Genomic DNA, 9,303 nt, shown 5'->3' with positions numbered 1-9,303 from the left:
GCTGCTCAGCTCTGCTTTCAAGAAGCCTTCTACGAATCATAGTTATTGTGTAAACTTTAAGTCAGTACATTTGTAGGATGACATTGCAGTTTTGTTATTAGAAAAAAAATTAATATTGGCCAGGCAAACTGTAATCTATGCTATCAGAAGACAGCGTTACAAGGTTACGAGGACCCTTCATTTTTCTATGCCTTGTAAACTGGAGGATGTGTCCCACTTTGTCCTGTACTGGATTTCCAATATTTGCACAGCAAACATCTTTTCAAGCCAGAGATAGTTTTTCTCTTCTGAGCAGAGCAAATCTTGTTCTCCATCGTTAGTGTGGTTACTATAATATTTCTCCTCTAATACCTGGCCTTATTTGTATCACACTCTAGGAAGTGAGGTTATGGGAATCCACTTGAGAAAATGATGCTCGTCTGGTCACCATATATATTCTGTGATCAATGGGTTTATTTCTCCACTTGAAAGCCTTTTCTTTATCTTCTGCCATTGCTTGTGAAACAATAACAGTGTAACTTGCTAGCTCACCCGCAGATTGAAACCTCAGACCCTTCACAGTTCTTTACAACCATTTATAAATTGCCTTGAACTATTGAGATTAAATGAACGTCATACCTCTTGGGTGGCTAGGATTACAGGTATGTACCACTTTTTCTGGCTTTGCTTAAGTGCATACATACAATGTGAAGTCAGTAAAATAAAGCCCAAGACCAGAGATGAATTTTTGTGAGCCTGGTTCCTTGATGTATAACCATAGTTAAGCCATTGTGGAGCCTTGCAGCCTTCAAGAACATCAGGTACTTGCCTTATAACCAGCTCCTTAAACTAGTAGTGGCCTCTTTTCTCTCCCCTTGCTCAACTCTCCTTTCCCCTCCAACCTTCTGCTATTTGGCTTTAGGCCTCATCCTTCCTCAGAGACTGTTCTTTCAGAGTCTCCAGTGAACCAGTAACTGGAACAGCCAGCTGGCCCCTCTCACTTCTTATCTGACCCCCCACTGCTCTGATGATTTTTAACTCTCTAAAATGATGATTTCCCCTTGCCTTACTGAAACTTCCTCTCCTAGTTTTGCTTACACCCCCTAAGAAACTGTATCTGGGTCACTTCTTTTCTTTACCCTTAAATGTCCCCATCCTCTGCCTAGCTATTTTCTCACTCTGTAGAATAAAGTCCATACCTGAACTTTAACAGTGTCTTACTACTACTATGCTGATGATTTCTGAATCTCTGCATCCATCCCCAATTCCCTGATTTCTTCTCCCTCTTGAAGCCTGGAATCTTTCTCATCTCGTTAAAAGTGGCTATCACCACATCCTGTTTTATTTTGTTTTATTAACTTACTCCTCTATAATAACTGGCATCTGGATATATTTCTTTTCAGTTTTTCATTGACACTTTTCATACACTTTTATCCATCTCATTGAATTTACATTAATCTAAGCCCCTAGGTCCTCATGTAACTGCTTGACCTTCTACCTGTATGTCTGGAATCATCCCCATTACATCATAAATCTCCAAACTCAGCAGATTGACCATCAAGAACAAAACTATGTCACAATTCCATCTGATTAGTGTGAATTAATTGGGTATTGACTGTATAGCTGCCTTGATGAAAATCCTTTGTTGGCACTCATGCCAGAAGACAAGAGAAACTCTTAACTCTTCACCAGGTTGCAAAGAACTCTCTTTGGCTCATCTGCTGCTTATTTGTTTAGCTTACTTCCTGCTCTATCTGTCTCCCAGCTTCTGGTCCAACTATAAGAAACCTCTCAATTTTCAGAACATGCCCTGCTAATGTAGATCACATCACTTCCAGATAGACCTCATTTTGGTGTCTCTTATTCAATCTGACTTTAAAATGCAGTCTAGGGTTTTTGTTGTTTATTTGTTTTTATTAAATTTTTGAGAATTTCCAGTTTCATATAGTGTATACGGAGTGGCACCATTAAGAGGCCAATGGCATAGGCCCTAGGGAAAAAAATTACTACTCCTATGCCTCTAAATGGATATGATATTAAACTGACTCTTAATAATTTATCATTATATTGTCAGTCATTTTGTCTCTTGCAGCACTACTAGGAAGCTTCTATTTATAGTAGATGATGAACATGGAGCCCGTAACTGGCCAAGATGCAAATAATACAAAACTTTTAAGTCCTAAAGGTATTCATGTATATATATATATATATACATATATATATATATGTATGTATATAAAACCAAGGTTAGAGATCATTACAGAAGAAGGGGTGGAATGTATATAAGAGCCAGATATGTAATGTATGTAAGATATGTAAGATGACTACAATATGTTCTACACACCGCAAAACAGATGTAATTTGAACATACAGAGGTTGTGATAGCATTCATAAAACATATAAAGCCCAAGGTAGACAAAATTCCAACATATAGAAGGGAGTTAAATGCATAGTGCTTTCTTTTATTTTTTAAAAGCTAGCTTTCTGGTATCTGGTTTCGCAAAATAATTCTCTAAACCTTGTTATTATAATTTGCTGATTCCTCTTCTGACTGGTTCCATGTCCTCTCCACCTTGCTCAATCATTGGCTTGCATGTAGCATGCTATATTTATATGTTTTTATGGCTGAATCTACAAGAAAGAAACATCTTATTTTTCTTCACATGTCCAGTGTATAGCACAAAGCCCAGCACACATTAGAGTTTCAGTAAAAGGACTTTTAATAAGAAAGTTGAAAACAATAAGAGATATCAATTAATTAGCAGTTGTTGAACTTGAGAGAAGGGAAGAATTAAAAACAGGATATCATCTTCATAGGTTGCCTGAAATAACCCCTGGGATGTTCTTAAGCAATGGTCGTCATCCTTGGCCCCAAGAGGAGAAATCATAGTCACCAAGGAGTAGTGAATTGGCAACTACATGTACAATAACAGTGTCCTTCACCTCCCAAGAACTCCATAGATAAGCCCACAGGGAAAAGGGCAGCTGCAAGGCAATGGTTCGCCTTCAGCAGCATGCATAAAGAACATGCTGTGACCATTGGGAAACTTTGTAGTTAGAGCCATGTGGTCTGGCTTGGACTGAGACTACTACTGAAGAGTGGGAGAAAGTACACTGGGCAAGGGAAGGACCACAAGAAGCGGATCAAACACAGTGTTGCTGCGACCTGGAGAAGCCTCTTTGGGGGTTAGGGATGAGACAGGGTTTCTCTGTGTAAAAAAGTCCTGGCTATCCTGGGCTTGCTTTTTGATCATGCTGGTCTCAAACTCACAGAGATTTTCTTGCCTCTGCTTCCCAACTGCTGAAATTAAAGACATACACTACCACACCTGACCATGTGCAACCTTCTTTTAACTTCATGACCTTGGATCCACAAAAGCAATTTCAAGTTCCCAAGACAGAGAAAGTGCTTAGCAATGGAAAGTAGTTTGTTTTACACAAAAGTGTAAAGTAGCCTGCTTTCTGTAAACATCATGAGCTTTCATTTAACAGAGGGCACTGGCTTTTCTCCTTGAGTTACCTGAAGTCAGTAAAGAACAAACTAAACTTAGTTCCTGATTTTAAAGTGTTTTCTAATTGGAACACTGCCTTATTACTGTCACTGTGAGAAGGTAAGGGTCAGATTTGAGTTTGTACAATGCATTTGTAGAATCATTTTGATAATACGGCACTTTTATACAGGTGGAGGGCTGCATAAACTGCATTGCATATGGGGGGATACTATGAATACTTGCTGAGAATACTCTATGAGTCTTATATGCTTTTTATTAATTTATTAGATTACTTACAAATATCTCAGTAAAATATATCTTTATGGAGCTGGGGAGATGGCTCAGTCATTAAGAACACGTGTTTTCTTCCTGAGGAACTCAGTTTGAGTCCTAGCACCTATGCCATGTAGGCCATAACCACCTGTAACTCAGGTCCAATGGATCTCATGTCTGGGTTTCAGGCATCCACACACATAGCACACATGCATACACACACACTCGCACATGCATGCATGCACACGCGCACACACACACACAGCTAAAAATAAAACTAAACCTTAAAAAAAAATCGTTTCTATTATTGACCTAGTCTTTCACTATAGATACAGAAAGTACTAAAGAACTTAAAGTACTCAAATAGGGGTCAATTCTACTTTAGCTAAGCTATGAGTAGTTCTGACATTGAAAAACTTGACTGAAATAGCATTTATTTGGCTCATACACCTTTTCTAACCTTTCATTAAGTAATGGCATTACTTCAATCTAGATATTTCACAAAATAATTTATTCTTATATGTTAATTATACAAAATATATTTCATTTTGACAAAAATCATTTAAAATGATCAAGGATACCCAGAGAAATGAAGATCACAAAGTCACTATAGCATAGTTGACAACAAACTTATATAGAGAACAAAGCACATGGAAGGCTTTGTCCATAGCTCTGCTATTGATTTTAGAGCCTTCTCTCAACAGGAAATAAGTGCACAACGAGCTGGGGGTATCATAGAGAAAAATGACACTTTCTTCTGTGACAAGGAATAATGTTTAATTGTATGTATTTGGATAGTCAACCTTCACCTTTAGTCACATGTATACCCGTTTTACACTGATCTCAGTGAACTGAGTCTTTCTGTGGTTTTTATTGTGGAAGTTTTGCCTTTTCTTCATTAATTTCATTACAAATACCTACCAGCCTTCTTTGTATCCCTGTTGTGGTACTCCACCAATAGCTTGAATTTCATAGGCCTAATTTTGAACTAATTTTCTTTCTTCCAACACACATTGTGTTTCTGTACTTTATAATATCAGATAAAAAACTCATGTCCAGTATAGCATAGAATCTAATGTGAGAGAGTTTTACTTTAACTCCTGCCTCAAAAGGACACTTGAAGTGTGGCATAGAATAAATTATTAACTCTGAGGTGCCTTCTTTTCCTCCTCTGAGAGTGATATTCCTTAAGTTTCAAATTTTTATTTTTAAAATAAATTATCTCATGAAGAACCCTTGACAGAGTCCCAGAAACATGGAGTTTGACATATATGTGTGTGTGTGTGTGTGTGTGTGTGTGTGTGTGTGTGTGTGTGTATCTGTGTGTATGTATGTGTAGGTCTGTATATCCACACACACACACACACACACACACACACACACACAAAGACACACACATATATGTATATGTATATGTATATAACATGGAAGATTTAGATTATATATATATAGATAGATAGATAGATATAGATAGATAGATATAGATATAGACACACAAACACACACACAGAGCAACCCACAAAACTGGAAGCCACCACTACACTCATACATGCAATCAGTCATTGGCTTAGGTAAATTTTCAAACCTACCCTCATCAACGCAGATCTAATTTCATGCATTTACTTAAACCCATTTCTAATCTGCATAGTGCTACATGTTCCTAAGTGGTTTGTTCATTTATTCACCCATCATTCAACAGATACATACTCTACCTTTACTTTGAACCTGACAGAGATATTTATTTCAAAGTTATTATGGATCAGAGAGGAATGGCATTTTCCTTCCGGTCTTGCCCTGACTTTCTAGAGCAACACGACATTATTAACTCTTGGTCCTGGTTGCCTTCATGTCAAAGTCAACACTTCTGAGAAACCCTGACTCAGCCCCAATGTACCCAGTCACACTATCTCTCCTACATGTTTCAGTGAGACCCTAGCTTCTGGCATTTGTTTCTTTGCTTTTCATAAGTGGTACCCTGTGCTTTGTTTCCTATTGCCTTTGTCCCTACTAGTCTATCAGACATACTCTAAATTTACCTTGTCCAGACTCTTTTCAACATCTAATTCTTGCCTATTTACTTCTCATTACAGATTCTTTCTGGATATTCAAATCTATGTCCCTAGAGCAGGTAAACTCAGTCCTATCATGTCACAAAATTGAGTAGTACTACATTTTCTTATTTATTTGTTTGCCCTTCACAGTGTACATTTTAAAAAATGAAGGCTAAATTAATAATAAATGCATAGCAGAATCTCAGTAGCTTAAGTTAGCTTTATATACATACATATGCATATAGAAAGCATATCCATCTTGAGGAGAGAAATAGGGTAGAAAAGGGTGGATGGTGAGTACTGGAAAATACAAGCAAGGGAATAACAATTGGGATGTAACCTGAGTAATTATAATAAATTAAAAGTAAAAAAAGAGCTTTCTGAGTCAATAATGCTCCTGCCAACATGGTGAATGTTCCTAAGACCCGCCGGACATTTTGCAAGAAATGTGGCAAGCACCTACCCCACAAAGTGACACGGTACAAGAAGGGCAAGGATTCTTTATATGCTCAGGGAAAGTGACGTTATGACAGGAAACAAGTTGCTGTGGTGGTCAGATTAAGCCTATTTTCTACAAAAAGGCTAAAACTACAAAGAAGATTGTGCTGATACTGGAGTGCGTTGGATCCATCTGCAAATCTAAGAGAATGCTGGTTATTAAGAGATGCAAGCATTTTGAACTTGGAGGCAATAAGAAGAAAAAGGGCCAAGTGATTCAGTTCTAAGGTGAGGTTGTTATGAAGACAATAAGTCATGAGCTTTGAATCACTTCATTTCATTGCAGTTGGTCTTCTGGGAAGGAATAAAGAAAGCATTCAAAAAAATTTAAAAAAAGAAAGCATATCCCTTACACATATTCTATGTGAATACTGAAATTGTTTTATATGCTATATAAATGTGGGCGATACATACATATGCACATTGAATATGGTGAGCATAATTATTTATGATAATAGCATAATTTATGCATGTTAGCAATTATATGCAAATACTAGTAGTCAACTGATATGTGTTCACATGTGACTAAAACCATCACAATTAAAGCTCTAGGGGATGGTGTACATCGTGTCAATGAGGAAAAATAAATCATGGACAAACCATGTTCCTTGGACAGTTAACTTTAGAAATGATTTCCAAACAACCTGCTTTCGCATTTTTAATAACATAATTTATAGTTCTATATGAATACCTTGGTGGTTAAGAAAATTCACCACTACTGGCCAGTCATTGTGAGGAATGAGATGTCTTCAGTAGGAAAACATGTGTCTAATGGGCACTAAGCCACCAAAACATACTGGTACACCCCACAAAGAAAGTGATGGAGCTGTGTTTGTTTTATATGCTGTTACCATAAGGCATAGCAAAGGAACTTCTCAGTATATGTGTGTAAAATTAAATGTACTGTCCCTTTAGCTGCCAGCTTACCTTATTCTTAATTTCATAGATACGAGTAGACTAGGGAGGCTACAAAAACATTTTTGTAGTGTATTGTTACCTTTTAAAATAAAGAGACAGAATCTCTCAAGTCTTATGGAATGTCCATTTTCCTACAGTTTCCATTTTCTGAACATTTTAGAGATCAACTTCGCCTATATCAAAAAATGTGGGATATTACACGATCTTGGGTAGAATGGTGTCTCTCCATTATGCAGAATGGTTGATTTATCCTCTCTTGGGTAACAGAAAAGATCCTTTTCACATTCTGTGCCTTCCTGGAATGGAATAAAGATGTTATAAACCCTTTCATGTCTACTTCGGTGAAAACAGTAGATCACGAAGGGATATCATTGATCTCCTGGTCTAGCGTGGCATGGTTTTGTCAGAGGATGTGAAGTCCTTTATGCTCAAGACAAGCATCACAGATCTTTCAGTCTGGTACTCCAAGTTCTGTTTTCAAAATGGAGATTCATATTTTGACTATAGTTGGTGTGAGTATGACTCTACTTCTCATATCTGGTCTACAAACTTTTTTGTGGACAAAAAGAAGTTGATGGAAAGATTAAGTAAATTTGTAAAGATCATACAGGATGTTGAGAACAGAGATGAACCCTACATCCAAGGCTCCTGGAGTTTAGAATCTTGCTTTTGTTCTTACCACTGGGAAATAGAACATGTAATAACAGTGGAGTGTTCCAGAAGTCACATGTGTAAGGTGTATGTGTGTATGTATGTGAGTGCCTGTTCTAAAGACATATTTCTAGTCTCACAGTTGGACTGAGGACAAATGAATTTGTAGGAAGATGTTTTCTTTTGAATTTATAGCATGCTTACTTATTTTTCTGCAGAACCAGTGTCTTCTTGTGGCAAGAAGGAAAGTACATTCTAATTCTAACCCAGCTTCTTAGTCCTCAGTTGCTCTGATCTTGAACAAATCACTCTTTTCTCTAGACCTCAGTTTTCTCATTTGTTGGTTTAATAACTGTTCTGTTGCTATACAGAGACACCATGACCACAGCTGTCATCTCAGGTAGGTTTGTAAAAGTCATCTGCAAATGGTTTGCTTTTCTCCCCCTACATTGTCTTACCTAAAATGTAGATATTTGATACCACCTTTCTTGCATTAAAAGTAGGGTTTATTTCTTAGAATTAAGAAACACTGTAGGGATAGAAAACATTTCTTCTAACATCCTCTCCCCTAGTTTTAGCATTTGTCCTGTCTGTGGCTACAATGCCCCAACCATTTTCTCTTTTCAGCAAAGGAGTTTTGCTTACTATGTTACTAAGGCAGTATTGATCAAACAAGCAAACTCATGGTGGTTTTGGGTAGTAGACTCCCATGTCCCCAGTCTCCACTGCTTTGTGTCACTAAAACAAAAGAAGCATCAAAGGCCTTTGATTTCAAGTCCCTAAGTAGCTCAGTTGGACTCCTTCCTAGAGACTCTAAGCTATATGCTGTCGTTGTTGGGACTAGAAAATTCCCCACAGCTGGGTTTTTGGCTTATCTAGTCCTGGTCAGCTACTGTTTATCACAGTATCTTTCTACCATACAGAGGGTTGGCGGGGACTTCCCACCCACGACGTTTCATGGGGATTCCTAACAAGAAAGTAATAGCTGCTTTGAAAGGTCTGTATGACTTGCTTTCCAGTTTAACAAAGGGGAAAGAAGGCCCCAATATTTTGTGTTCTTAGGCTGTAAAGGACACATTGACTGTGACACTAAATGTGGGGAATGTTTTCAATTTATTTATTTTATACTGTGTAGTCAGTAACATTAGCTCTGAAAGAAATTTTCATGTGAGAAATAATATATAAAGTCAATAATTTACAAAAAGAATAATTTGCTATTTTGTACTGAGGAAGAAACTCACATTCTAGATATAGAAGTAGTGTATATTCCATAAGCATAAAAGAGTAATTTTTTTTATCTCTCAAGAATAACCTAGAAGACAAAGGCAAGTTTGCTTATCTGCAAAGAACCTGGTGGTAAAATTGGCTTGTTGGGCATAATTAAATCTTCAGAGGCACTGATGAATTTATGACACTACATCATAAAGTATAATCAGTGAGCA

The 9,303-nt window shown here is 37.3% G+C and overlaps 1 pseudogene; it reads left to right on the top strand.

Annotated features, from left to right (window-relative positions):
* Nucleotides 1–6,193: 6,193 nt before the first annotated feature.
* LOC127201841 (60S ribosomal protein L36a-like) lies at nucleotides 6,194–6,519 on the top strand (annotated as a pseudogene).
* The last annotated feature ends 2,784 nt before the right edge of the window (nucleotides 6,520–9,303 follow it).

The sequence above is a fragment of the Acomys russatus genome, chromosome 17, assembly GCF_903995435.1.
Source record: "Acomys russatus chromosome 17, mAcoRus1.1, whole genome shotgun sequence".
NCBI classification, from domain to species: Eukaryota; Metazoa; Chordata; class Mammalia; order Rodentia; family Muridae; genus Acomys; species Acomys russatus.
Note: the sequence above shows the minus strand (reverse complement) of the source record. Positions and strands in the feature narration are given on the sequence as shown.